We start from the raw sequence: 13475 nt of genomic DNA on the forward strand, positions 1-13475 counted from the left end.
TGCATCAGCCCCAAGGTTCCCAAACCATCCAAAATTGCTTCTTCTGTTTCTCTTAGGCTGTGATACTTTTTAAAGGACCCAACAAGATTAGTACAGCCTGCAAAGAGTCCACGACCAACTTGGGCCCTATGCCATTGTTCGAATAAATTTCCATTTGTCACATATCGTGTGTGATATTCTAATCTAAAGTAAGTTTAGAAAACCTGAGACCAACGTACTAGAGACCAGCTAAGCAAGATGCACTTCCTAACGTCCAGTACTTATTAACCCAAGGTAGGGAGAACGAGAGGGCACTCTCTAAAATTGAAAAGGGATAGATTCCGTACGAACGTAAGGAAGTTCTTCTTCACCCAGAGAGTGGTAGAAAACTGGAACGCTCTTCCGGAGTCTGTCATAGGGGAAAACACCCTCCAGGGATTCAAGACAAAGTTAGACAAGTTCCTGCTGAACCAGAACATACGCAGGTAGGACTAGTCTCAGTTAGGGCGCTGGTCTTTGACCAGAGGGCCGCCGCGTGAGTGGACTTATGGGCACGATGGACCACTGGTATGACCCAGCAGCGGCAATTCTTATGTTCTTAACCCCCACCAAGTTCCTTTTCAGTAAAACATAAATATCAATATAATATTTTCAGGCCTTTGCATTCCTTGTCTTTTTATTCTTCATGGAGTCGATATTCAAAAGGACTTGTGAAGTTTGGAGATAATTCTATACAGAAACACGGGTGCCTACTTTCCTTCATAGAGCACTAACGTAAATATGAAATAAACACCTAAAAGAAAGGTTACCAGAGTTTATCTTTTAAAAAAAGAGGACACGTGGCCTCGCCCTGTTCTGCCTCCAGCTTCATCCCATTCTATCCCACCCCCCACCCCCACACAAAGCTCATGTTTCCTTCCCCAAGCTCTGGGCTGCGTGTAGAGAGCCTCCACACATGCACAGATGTCGGTGCGATGATATCATACACATGCGTGTGACATAATCACATCGACATCCGCGCACGCACATAGATCCTCAAAATGCGGCCCTGAGCATGAGGCCTTCCAAAACCTGGACAAATTACTGGGTTTTGGAAATCCCTCCGGGAACCCAGACAGTCCTCTAAAAAGAGGACATGTCCGGGTTTTCTTGGACATCTGGTAACCCTAATTACACCAGATATAGGGCAGGATAAGTGTGTTCACCTAAGTATTCTGTACGTTAGGCGCCTAAGGGTGAGTTCCACTCTTTTATTTTATTTATTCATTAGTAAGATTGCGTTTGACTGTCCAATATTATGCTCCCTATCCTCTTCCACATACAGTTCAAACTCCTCTTATGGACTTACAAGTACATTCACTCTGCAGCTCCTCAATATCTCTCTTCTCTTATTTCTCCCTATACTCCTCCCCAGGACCTCCGTTCAGGTAAGTGGGTTCATAGACAGTGGAGCGCAAGACGTCAGCGCGCTGACAATCCAGCGCCGACAATTCGGCGCAAGACAGAAGCACGCGGGGGAAAAAGTAATTTTTAAAGAGCTCCGACGGGGGGTTTGTGGTGGCAATCCCCCCCCCACTTTATTGGTTAGTGTTCACGCTGCTGTTGGAGGGGGGTTCGGGGGGTTGGAAACCTCCATTATAGCGAAAACGGAACTTTTTCTGATTTTTTTCAGGTAAAGTTCTGTTTTCTCTATAATGGGGGACGGGTTTCACCCCCCCGCAACAGCAGCGCGAACACTAACCAAAAAAGTGCGGGGGTTGCCACCCCAAACCCCCAGTTGGAGCTCTTTAAAAATTATTTTTTCCCCCGCACGCTTCTGTCTTCCGCCGAAATCTCGGCGCTGGATTGTCGGCGCGCTGGCGTCTCGCGCGCGATTATCCTGTCACCAGGTAAGTGTCTCGTATCTGTACTCTTCTCCTCTACTGCCAAATCCAGACTCCGTCCCTTCTGTCTTGCTGCACATATGCCTGGAACAGGCTACATGAATCAGTATGTCAAGCTCTATCTTTGTCAGTGTTCAAATCTAATAATAATAATTTATTTATATGCTGCCATACCAGGGAGGTTCTAAGTGGCTCATAGCATGAGAAAAACAATACATACATACATACACTTTCAATAAAAATCGTGGAAAAAATACAATAAAAGGCAGTGCATACATTTCAATAAAATAAATCAGAATAAAAGGTAGAAAACATTTCAATAAAATTGATCAAGATGAAAAAGCAAACCATGCAGGTAAAAAACATAAAAATAGAATGCAAACATGGTTGAAATAGGCGAAAAGGTAAAACCATTACTATGTCAGCCTATTAAATAATTGAGTCTTTAGTAATTTTCTAAAATCTAAACAAGAAGAAGCTTCTAGCATCATTTTTCTGAGCCATGTATTCATTTTAGCGGCCTGAAAAGAGAAAGTTTTCTCCAGGAACCTCTTGTAGCGGCAAGATTTTATAGAAGGATAAGTAAATAACTGCACTCTCCGTGTATTTTTATTAAAATGACTCCAAGAAAAATGAGAAAGGAGATAACCTGGTGCCAGACCAAATGCTACTTTGTAACAAATGCAAGAAAATTTAAACAATACAAGCCCACTTTTTCAAGACTGCTTTAACTCCTAACTCTTACAAATGTCCGTTTTATCATTCCTTCTGTGAAAAATTCTCTCATCCCTATTTGTCCCGTCTGACTGTTTTGATTAGATTGTAAGCTCTATCGAGAAGGGATTGTCTCTTACGTGTTTTAATGTACAGTGCTGCATACATCTGGTAGCACTATAGAAATGATAAGTAGTTGTAGCAAATAATAAAAGAAAATAGCAAGGCAAGCAGTCTACTAGATCCAATATGGAGGAAGAAAAAATATACCTTAGACTCACAATAAAAGTCTACTTACAAAGTCCCAGGGGTTAAAAGCTGATGCCCGACATTGTCATGTTTTGCCGTACACAAGATGTATCAGGGGCAATGAAACCAGTAGACCATTTTGACCCAGGAGAGGAAATATTGCTTGCCAGTTGGTCTGTGGTTTTCACATCTACTCTGCAGAGTGGGCAGACTTGATGGGCTGTGGCCCTTTTCTGCCGTCATCTTCTACTGGTTTCATTGCCCATGATGCAGCCTGTGTACAGCAAAATATGGACATGCTGGTCACCAGTTTTTAATCCCTGGGACTTTGTATCTAGAAATAAAGACTTTTATTGGGATTCTAAGGTCCTCTTCTTCTTCTTCCTCTTGTCTTTAAATGGTGCACACAACGTAATTTAATAATTTAATTTAATACACCAATTTTGGTCTATAGTTTTTTCTATAGTTAGTGGCATATGGCATACTAGATGGCATTGCAATAGTTATAGCTTATTTTGGCTATTTGATCTACAGCATCCTATTCCCAGAGGATATAAAGGCTTTCTGAAAGGAGTTATGCTTTCAGGCTTAAAAGTCATCCTTGCTCTTTGGATAGGATCGTTATACCCTACCTATAGCCAATGGCGTTCCAATATGCTACATTTCTTAATAATGGAAAGCATGTCTATATCCGAGTGGGACACTAAAAAGGGAAGAAGGTTGATCACAATTTGGCAACCCTTTTTAAATACATTATCTCCTACAGCACGAAGTCGTGTTTTGATTGATAGATTTTAATTTAATTTAATTTTCATTTCTTTTTTAGCAGTCCTGGGAGAGGGGAGGAGGGATGGTAAGGAAAGGGAGGAGGGGTTGGTTATATTTTTTAAATGGTATTGATACAATGTTTATAAAATGATTGAATAGTTATAATATTTGTATTATTATCATGTTGCATTGTTACAATATTTGAATCTACATTTGAAAACTAATAAAAAATAAATAAAAATAATAATAATCAGCTGTTAATTGGAGTTACCAGCCAATCATTGGCTTAAATTTGTGTTAATTAACTAATTGGCACAGAGACAGAGCATATCCAGAAATTTTCATAACTTTGTCAATACGACCCACCAGAGACTTCCAATTTCTCTAAAACTGTTCTGCTTTCCCTTAAGTGTAGTTGATGAGTACTTATTGAAAGTATTGTTAAGGGCATTTTCTTATGTCATTATCTATATATTTGATGATTTTGGATTACTATGTTTTAGGGCTCCTTTTACAAAGCCGTGCTAGGGCCTTAACGCACGGAATAGCGCTTGCTAGATTGATGCTCATGCTAGCCGCTACCGCCTCCTTTCGAGCGCGGCTTTGTAAAAGGAGCCCTTAATGAATGTGTATTTTTAAGTATGTTACTTTGGAAACCGCTGAGACTTTTGGTGGTATAAATTTTTTAAAAATAAATTAATTTATGGCCTCACAGACATCACACAAAGTGACATCCTCAATCTTCTTTGATCTAAAATTCAAATTAGCTGTTTTTGGCTCCTTTGTAGCTCTAAAGTTCTTTTCTTTAGGTTCCAGAAATATCTCAGCAATGACCAAGTTCTTCTTCTCTTTGGCATGGACTGCCTCGAAGCCTGGAAAATCCGGGGCTGCGGTGGCTAGAGCCATGCTACCTGAAGCACTCACAGCAGCAGCAACTTTCTACGTGAAGACTTTGCTTCCAACTGCTTCTGCTCAACATGGTCAGACAGGATTTTGTGGTATTCTGGGCTGAGCGAGACATCACCAACGCTCAAAAACAAGCCCTCAAGAACAGCATCATTATGCTCTGGATTAACTTTAACTTCAACCAAATCAGCAAGATAGTGAATTTGATCATCAGCTGTTGGATCAAAGAGGATTTCACGCCATCCTCAGATAGGTAAGAATGGACCTGACCTTTCCTCTTGTCCTTATTGCAGCATGCCAAGCAGAGCTGTTACTCTGACAAAATGATTCCTACCACCATCTTGCTCTTCCACAAGTGCTTTTTCTTTATTTTCTATGAATAGATACATTTGAATTTAGAGGAGACATAGAGGGGTATTGAATTTAGACTTTTGCAGAAAACGTACAAAAATGCAGTACCAAACATGCCCATTTTCAAAACTGCAAAACAACTTTTTTTTTCTTTTTTTTAATGGATTAGTTTATGCTCAGTGCATCTATCTTTTTGAACCATTTGTGAAAAAGAAAAAAAAATTACCACATCCAAAACAAAACCTCACAGAACAAGCCATTGGAATGTAGGAGTAGCCAGCATTCTTAGTAGACTGGCCATATACTGTAGATCAGTGTTTCTCAACTCGGATCTGGAGTACCCCCTTGCCAGTCAGATTTTCAGGATATCGACAATTAATAAGCATAAACTTGATTTGCATACGTTGCCTCCATTATATGCAAATTTCTTTTATACATATTTATTGTGGATATCTTGAAAACCTGAATAGCAAGGGGGTACTCCAGGACTGAGTTGAGAAACACTGCTATAGATATCCCAGCAGAACAGTGGGGCACTCTAGTGAACCCCATGTAAAATGTCCAAGGTGTTGAAGGATTTGCAATAGAATCCATTGATAACCATCAATTTCATAATTTAACAAGAGAACAGAATGTGGCAATACAGCTGATGATGAGATGATGATGAGGATGAGATGTCATTAATTCAGCCATGGGTGTAAAGTTCAAAGTTCACCTTTATTGATAGAAGCACTGCGAGGACTCGAAGACTCGACACTGACAGTGTTTCAGCATCTATGCCTTTGTCAAGAGTCTATTGAGACGTGACAAGTTAAAAACAATAATAAAAATAATATGAAACCCATAATGTAAACTAATATAATCACATGAAGCAAAAAAATCTAATATAATAAAACCCTTACCCACGCATGCGCAGTTGAAACGGTGTGATCCCTGCTGCCATGATTTGTGCTTCTGTGGCCGTGATCCATTTGCGGCGCATGCACAGCGGTGGAGCCTGTGGCGGTTTGATTTGCAACACGTAAGAGGAGCCTGCGGTGCTGATTTTCCCCATTGCTGACATCGCTTCCAGCCTAGGGCAGGGAGGGAGGCTTCAACTCGCTGCTCCTGCTTGCTTCGGGCCTTCCTTGCTGCCGGGTCCTGCTCCTGCCTTCGTGCAAAAAGAAAGTAGGTGGGAACCGGCAGCGACGAAGGACTGAAGCAGGAGCAGCGAGTTGTGAATGATGCGCTGCCGACGGCTGTGTGAGACCCGGGAGGAGAGGGTGGGGATGAGAAATGCTACTAATGGCTGTGTGAGACTGTGGGGGGGAGGGGGAAATGCTGCCGATGCCTGTGTGAGACCACAGGGGGAATGCTGCAGCAGCAACCTTTTGGGAAGACAGAGGGAAAGAGGGAGAACGAAAACCAGGGAAGAGGGGGGAAGGGCTACTGCAGCACAGGGGGAGCAGGCAAGAGGTGCTGGTGAACAGGGGGAGGTAAAAGGAAGGGAGAAGGGCTACTGTTGGACAGGGGGGCAGGGAAGGAGTGCTTCTGGACATGGGGGAGATAAAAGGAAGGGAGAAGGGCTACTGTAGGACAGGGAGAATGGAATAGGTGCTGCTGGGACAGGGGAGGTAAAAGGAAGGGAGAAGGGCTACTGCAGGACAGGGGAGCAGGCAAGGGGTGATGCTGCACAGGGAAGGATGGGAGGGAAATGCTGCTGCTGCTATACAAGGAAGTGGGGGGGAGAGGGAAAGAGGACTCTATCCTGTTTATATTTTTGGATGGTGCGGTCTCCAGAATTGTGCACAATATTCTAAATGAAGTGTTTTCAGAGTCTTATACAGAAGCATCATCGCCTCTTTTTTCCTTCTTAAGTACTCAAGCATCCTAGCTTTTGCCATCTGCATTTCAAAAGGTGGCACATGTCCCTCTTTCAGCTACCACTGTAACTAGATGAATTGATGACATAGCAGAGGATACTGAGGTACAATTGTTAGAGAGGAATAATGAATCACCGTGGTACACAATCCAGGTTGACGAGTCTACCGATGTCAACAAGGCAGTAATGCTTGTTTTTGTGCAATATATTTATCAGGAGGATGTGCATGAGGATATGTTATGTGCATTATTGTTGCCAACTATTCAAGTCTTTGAATGATTACATATCAGGAAAACTGAATTGGTCATTTTGTGTTGGTGTATGCACGGACGGAGCGGCTGTCATAACTGGACAGCTTTCTGGTTTCACTACTTCACGGTTCTGCGGTATATAAACTGTTATTGTTGTTGTTATTATTATTACTATTATTACTTGGGTCAAGGAGGTTACTTCTGAATGTGAGTCTACACACTGAGTCATCCATACAGAAATGCTGGCTAGCCGAACAATGTCACCTGAACTTAACATCGTTTTGTATGAAGTGATTATCAACCACATCAAAGTACATGTCCTTAAGTCCTGTCTGTTCAAGCAGCTCTCTCAGGAGATGGATGCAGAGCACAAACATCTTCTCTTAGTAACATAGTAGATGATGCAGATAAAGATCCGAATGGTCCATGCAGTCTGCCCAACCCTACCCACTCTTTAAATTATTGACAATTTAAATTTTCCTTCTTCTTAGCTATTGCTGGGCCAGAACCTAAAGCTCTGCCTGGTTCTATGCTTAGGTTCCATCTACTGAAGTTTCCATCAAAGCTCACTCCAGCCCATCTAAACCATCCCAGCCATCGAAGCCCTCCCCAGCCCATCCTCACAGAAGTGAGATGGCGTTCTAAAGGTAGATCACTGGTCAGAGTTTTTTTTAGTTATGAGAGTCACTCCAGAAATTTCTATTAGAAAAACAGTCACCACAGGCGGAAAGACAAAATTCAAATGCGAACTTCTGCTGTGTTTATTAGTTGCAAAGAAAAAGAGATGGATTAAATATTTAGGGGTAAGACCAAACAAAATCTTGAAACAAAAACAACCAAATTTGAACTTCACCCGCGCTTCCACTGGCAACCAATGCAATTTCCAATAAGATGGTGTTATATGGTCATATTTCTTCAGCCCCAAAATCAATCTGACCGCCGCATTTTGAACCATGCGCAGTAAACATTGGGATTTTTTTACATGTTTCAAACATTAGCAGGGATTTTGGAAGAAACTATACCCGGGCCTTCATTCCCCCAGCTGGTGCATGATCACCTATCTCAGCTTTCAAAAGAGTTTGAGCATTACTTCTCAAATACAAAAACCCCCCTGAACTGGGAAGGAATGGATTTGCGACCCATTTGTGAACAAGCCAGGTAAATCAACTTTGTCTGTGCTAGAAGAGGATCAACTGCTTGAGATCACAAATGACGGTAGCCTTAAAAGTATGTCTGAGACAACTTCAATCTCCATACGTTCTGGATTAAAGTCAAGACAGAATATCCTGAGATTGCCACAAAAGCACTGAAAACCCTGCTTTTTGTGAAATTGGGTTGTCTGCAGTGACAGCAACCAAAAAGAGATTACGGAGTAGACTGGACATAAGGAGAATACTTCGGTTGTCCCTGTCTCTCATCATGCCCAGATGGGACTGTGTAGTCAGGGAAATAAGCTCAGGGCTCCCACTGATTCTGCATTATAGTGAGTTGTATTGATATATATATATATAGTAAAATTAATAGAAATAAAGTGCATAATTTAAAATGTAATAATTACATTTACATTATATATATATACAATAATTAAATTACCAAATATAATATGTGCTTGAATCCCTTCCCTCCCCCTGGTCTGTGGAAAAACTGTCTTGCATGAAACTGGTCCGTGGTGTAAAATAGGTTGGGGACTGCTGCTTTACAGGGATTTAACCACAGAGAATCATTATATCAAAGGAACAAGTATTTGTATGTAAGCCCATCTTAGTTCAGCACAGCCTTGTCAGTCACCATGGGTTCCTGTGATCTGGCTATAATGATATTTGTTTGTGAACCTTGTCTGCTATTTCTTTGTCATTTCCCTTTACACAGAGCTTCTGTCTTTGTGCAATGTACTCCAATAAAGGATATCAAACTGTATAGCCAGGTCCAAACTCCTTTTTTATTGCAACATAAAACACTGACCATCTCACAGCTAACCTTGGAGTAAGTGGAATGAAGCTAACACAGAAATGAAATTCCTTTCATTCAATTCAAAAATGTTCTGTACAATTGTGTTTCCTTCACCTTTTTATAGCAGAGTCCCTGAGTCTTTTCTCATATTGTCACACTCAGCATGAAATCCAGAGTGCTCAAACGTAGTCCATTTTGTCTGTCCTCTGGAATAATCATCAATGAAGATGATAAAATACTTGTTACCAACATGGGTCACTGTAACCATGGCTTAATTCCAGTGGCTAACTTCCTCTATTTTAATTGGCTTTGACGCACTTTTTAGACGTGTTACCTTCATTCTATAATGTGTCGCTTAAAGTTAGGTACCAATTGGGTGCATAAGTTATAGAATACTAGCACCTGCATACGTGGAATGTTATAGTTGTGCATGTAAGTGGGAGTCGTGTGCTCAGCGGTATTCTATAACACAGGTGCACATCCCGCTTAGCGCTTATATGCAAGAGAAGCTAACATACGGGAGGGGATTGGGTGGGTCTCACATATATTTTTTTATTTATTATACCACCAAATGATCAAAGGATATCAAGGTGGTTTACAAAAAGTAAATATGAGGGCTAAAGAAGTCCACAGTGGAGAACCACAAACACAACAAAAGACTATCAGCTCAATATTCAGTGCCTCGCTGATTAAATAGCACATAGCCGGCCAAGCTCTAATATTCAGCAGGAGATAGCAGCTGAATATTAGTACTTAGTGGCTAGCTGGCTAGCCACTACACTCCCTCCCCCCTTCATATTTGCAGTGATTAGGGGCAAAGCCCCCTCGCGAATGCTCACGTATTTGCAAATAACTTTAGGGGACTCCCCACACCTTAAGTCCCACCCCCTCCCACCTACCGGGCCCCGCCATACCTTACATTAAAGCCATGGTAGTCTAGCAGTGAATCGGGGAAAGAGCGATTCACTGCTACACTCCTGCCCCATGAAAGCTGTGATCAAAAATGGCTCCTGCAAGTTCCCGTGGCAGTCTCGTGAGACTGCGGGAACTCGTGAGACTGCTGCGGTAACGTATGGTTTTCATGGAATAGGAGCATAGGAAGATCGTTCCTGCCCTGTTTCACCACTAGACCACCAGGACTTTAAGGTAAGGTGTGGAAGGGTCCAGGAGGTGGGAGGTTCGCAAATAACCAAATCTGCAAATGCCAAACCCACAAATAAGGAGGGAGACCTGTAATTTCAAAGCACTGGCTGGCTATATTTTGTGGCCAAATCGGGCCACATAAATAGCTGGTCTAACGTTGGCCACTATAATTTAGCTGGCCAGCGCTTAAAATTTAGACAAAAAAAGAAGACAAACTACTTCACTTGATTTTCATCAAAAGACAAACACCAAAATAGTGGAGTGGGCATATAAATTCACATAATGTTCATAAAAGGTTCTTCAACAAACCTGAAAACACTCCAAAACATCAAAAAAGTTTGCATAAACATCCAATATGCTGGCTGAAAAATAATTTTGTAATAATATTGGAAAGGTGGAAGACCTCAGACTCCTTTTCCCATCTCACAATAGAGCAACTTATGCTGATCAATTCAATGGGATATTCTGTCAATCATTGGTCTACCACCTCTCCCAAATATCAACTATATCAAAATTAATTAATTGAAAAATCATAAAAGGAACTTAGCTTCTGATGATTGATCTCTTATGATCACTAATCTCTTGTCACTGATCCCAACGGGACCCGTTTCGCCCTAAAGCTTCGTCAGGAGATCAGAAGACACATTGTCCCCATGTAGTCCTGTTCTACATGATATCTGCAGCAATCACTTGGCAACGCTGAATAAAGCAAGTTTCATGCCAAATAGAAGCATTAGCACACTGAGCCCAGCTGCTCCTATGCTGCTGTATATATCCTGTCTTCAATACTGGCATCAACTGGCACTTAAAATTGACATAGCTGGCTAAGTTTGACCCAGCCAAAGATAGACCAGATATTCAATGCTGGTTACTGACAACAGCTTATCATCGAATATTGGCTGTGGGAAGCAGCCAGCCTCTCTTCCATGTTCTCAATATTAGCCCCCTAAGTGCACAAGGGAGGGAGTGGGGTAACACAGCAAATTATTACCAGAATACAATATGTAAAACAGAGAACATCCAAACACAAAAGGGATAGGGAGGAGGAAGCAGAAGGAAAGAAGAGATACAATAAGGAGAATATCATCCAAATAAGGACTCAAAGGCCTGCTGTTTTTAATACTGGCTTAAATTTTGAACGGGAGGAGACTGAAATTAAATCAGGTGGTAAAGCATTCCATGAAGAGGGGGAACAACAGCTATAGGCTGTCTGCCGTGACGCAACCAAGCGTAAAAACACCAAAGGAGGTACACTTCTTCTTCCGTATTCGCGGTTTCAGCAATCGCGGTTTCGATTATTCACGTTTTTTAGCTTGCTGGCTCCTCCCCCCCCAAAATTACATCAGCTTGAATAGAGAAATTGATGATTCCAAGCGTTTACAGAGAAAATCGCTGATCCCCAACACTTTCTTCACCATGTTTTGCCTCTTCTTCAGGAACAGGCCAGGTTTTCCACCATGTTATTTGCGGTTTCACCATATTCACGATGGTTTTTAATAGAAAACAACGAATAACATTTGAAAAAGTTATTCGCGGCTCTGTTAATCCCCTATCACAGCGGAAGGAGAAGTGTACTTCCAAATAGTGAGACCCAGCAGATCTCAAGAGATGAGAAAGCTGGTATGGAGACAACAGAGATGCCTAACAAGATAGAATTGATGCATATTAAGCTGTATGACTAAGGAGAAGTATCTTATAATGAATCCTTTAACAGACAGGAATTCAGTATTGTTCATATAAGAAAGGAGAGACATGATCGTACACATTAGCATCGTAAAGAATCTTTACTGCAGTATTCTGAATAAGTTGTAGATGATGAATCTGGTAAGATGGGAGGCCGACCAACAAGGAGTTACATACTGTATACTCATGTTAAATGCTAAAGATCTGTATTTAGATGTGCACATTTAGCATGGCGTAAGTGATAATGCCTAAATGTTGGTGGGTAAATGCTGACCCATGCTAGTATTCGATACCAGAATCTGTGCATGCAGATGCTGTTAGAGAATTAGCGTACTGCATCTTGAAGCCTAACTTTGCCCCCTTTGCTTTGATGCGTTTTATACATGTTATGATTCTGCTGCGCAGGTATTTTGCCGAATGTGGGGTCAGATCTTTGCCTTACTACAAAGACCATTAACCAATTTTGATTACAGTCTTCTAGAGCAGTGTTCTTCAACCACCGGTCCATGGACCAGTGCCGGTCCACAGAAATTTCCTGCCGGTCCACAGAGCCAGCACATGCATCAGGCCCAAAACAGTGTTCTTCAACTGCCAGTCCACGGTGCGATCGATGCAGCGTCATCTTTGAGCCAGCTCCCTCTTCCTAACTGATTCAGTACACAAAGCCACGGGCAGTGGCTCCTACAGGTATCCTGCGCCTGAACCGGAAGCCTTCTCTCTGACGTTGCAACGTTGCAACGTCAGAGGGAAGGGTTCCAGATGAGGCATGGGACGTGCAAGATGCAATTAGTACTATTATGGGGGCGGAGTCTGGCCCACAACTTAGCCCCGTGTTCTTCAACCGCCGGTCCACGGACCGATGCCAGCCCACAGAATAATTATTTTATTTCTGCCAGTCCATAGGTGTAAAAAGGTTGAAAAACATTGTTCTAGAGCAACTCCATTCTGCCCATTGAAATCAATGCTGCACGTCCCATAGTGCACCAGGATAGGGTGGTAAGAAATCCAGGGCCACTCCAAACCTCCATCCTGGAACTGGATAGCTTGGCATCTTTGCCGTTGTCATCTGAAAAGAAAACTTTCTTTTCTTACCTTACCAAATTCAGCATTCAAGTCACGCTCTGCTTCTACTTTCTCTTTTGTCTCTTCTCCAGAACTGCTGTTTCCAATCTCTCTCTCTCCTCACCTTTGTTTCTCTCCTGCGGTTGTGATCTGGCTTCTTGGACATTAAACAAATCTCAGTAGGATTCAGTAACGCTGCACAGCTTGACGGCTCCAATGTGGCTGACTTTTGTTTTCCCTTTAATTCTACATAGCTGCTCTTCAGTTTCAAGCACCGACACTCTTGCAATCCCTAACATTCATGCGGCCGCATTGCTGTTCAAATTAACACTTTCATGCTGCCTCTATAACGCATCCCACATACTTTTAGCTGTGTTATTTTTTCTGTTGTGGATTGATTGTCCTCCACAAGCAGACTTATAACTACTCTTGCTTCTCTGTCCCGTTCTTCTGGGTTGTGAGCAGATGTGTTTGAGGTTCATTTTCAGTGATTCATGGACTGAATTTCAGTAATGGAGTACAAATAGGAACTGAGACAACCAGGTTGGGATCTGCTGACAGAGAATCGGTTTTAAATATATCCATGGATGTGTGCACCGGTTACATGGTTGTACAGCAGGAGCATCCATTTTATAAGCATCAATGTCTAAATTATCAATGGGGTTAGCACGACAA

General features: G+C 42.0%; 1 protein-coding gene and 1 long non-coding RNA gene across 3 annotated transcripts in view; one reads left to right on the forward strand and one right to left on the reverse strand.

The window, feature by feature from the left end:
- LOC117345476 (ly6/PLAUR domain-containing protein 3-like) overlaps nt 1-13022 on the reverse strand; it is a 54811-nt gene extending 41789 nt beyond the window's left edge. Inside the window, exon 1 of the mRNA XM_033914177.1 lies at nt 12831-13022. The gene's annotated coding sequence lies outside the window, so the exon portion shown is untranslated. The remainder of the gene's footprint in view (nt 1-12830) is intronic.
- LOC117345477 overlaps nt 1-13475 on the forward strand; it is a 38242-nt gene that overhangs the window by 5455 nt on the left and 19312 nt on the right. For both annotated transcript variants that reach the window (XR_004536443.1, XR_004536444.1), the window contains one exon: nt 4403-4752. This is a non-coding gene — a long non-coding RNA (uncharacterized LOC117345477). The remainder of the gene's footprint in view (nt 1-4402; nt 4753-13475) is intronic.

The sequence above is a fragment of the Geotrypetes seraphini genome, chromosome 11 (assembly GCF_902459505.1).
Source record: "Geotrypetes seraphini chromosome 11, aGeoSer1.1, whole genome shotgun sequence".
In the NCBI taxonomy this organism is placed as follows: domain Eukaryota; kingdom Metazoa; phylum Chordata; class Amphibia; order Gymnophiona; family Dermophiidae; genus Geotrypetes; species Geotrypetes seraphini.